Source organism: Rhagoletis pomonella, unplaced genomic scaffold (genome assembly GCF_013731165.1).
Source record: "Rhagoletis pomonella isolate Grant_MI unplaced genomic scaffold, Rhpom_1.0 Rhpom_scaffold_00002, whole genome shotgun sequence".
In the NCBI taxonomy this organism is placed as follows: domain Eukaryota; kingdom Metazoa; phylum Arthropoda; class Insecta; order Diptera; family Tephritidae; genus Rhagoletis; species Rhagoletis pomonella.
In genome coordinates, this window is record NW_023458556.1 from 8,835,461 (window position 1) to 8,836,492 (window position 1,032).

Consider the following 1,032-nt stretch of genomic DNA (forward strand, 5'->3'; position numbering starts at 1 on the left):
AAAAAAAAACATAGTTCTACATACAAAACAACTTTAAAAACAAAGATAGATCCCTTAATGGCCATACGATCCATCCAATGGCCAGGGGAACGGCCAATCATTGCAACGCGCGTCTGGTCTATATTATTACGAAGACATGGAAAGTAGTAAATAAAAAAATGATAAATGGCAAGTGTGGTGTGAGGAAGTGCAATGAGAAGGTGGAAACAAACGCGGTCAGCGGAGCAGTAGCGTCGTTTTATCGTTACGCTTATTTCTATTTTATAATACATACAACCATATTTATGCACCGCAAAGGTAAAGCAATAACAAATCCGGTTTCACTTTTGTCTATGCGTGCGGCTACGTTACATATGTTGCACAGTGGGCACATATCAAACAACAGTTATTAATTTTAATTGAAAATTAAAAATTGAAAAATTTTAAAAACGTACAGTTCAAAACATCAACAAAAAATAAATAAAATTTTTATTGCACATACAGTGACTCAAGAAAGGTGTTCACATGTTGATTTGTTTTTTATATTCACAATGTTTTTTAAAATCTTTTTTTTTTACTTTTTTTTATAAAAATATTGTTCGAGATTTGAACAAAACCATGTTAATCAAAATTGCTAACTTTTAAATATTTAGAAAAATATCAACAAATTTTGTTAAAAATTTTGAATATTTTAATCTGAACTTTTAGAACAATTTTTGATACGCAGTTTTTTTGCCCATAACATTTAAGTAGAATAAGGTGCAAGTCTCAAGCTGCTAAGAAAGCGCGTTGATTTAAAAACATTCTTTTTTGCGAACAGATTTATTGCACTTTTCGCTTGTTACAGAAAAAAAAAACGACAAAAGCCGTCATCAATAAAAAATCTACCCAATTTCTTAGCCTCATTAAACTTGTACTTTATTCCCCTAAAATTTTATGGGCTATAAGGGCCAAATTCACAGTGCGTAGTTAACTCAGAATCGGCAGTTAACTACAGATTTTTGTACTGAAAATTTTAGAATATTTAGGGCCAAATACACAGTGCGCAGATAA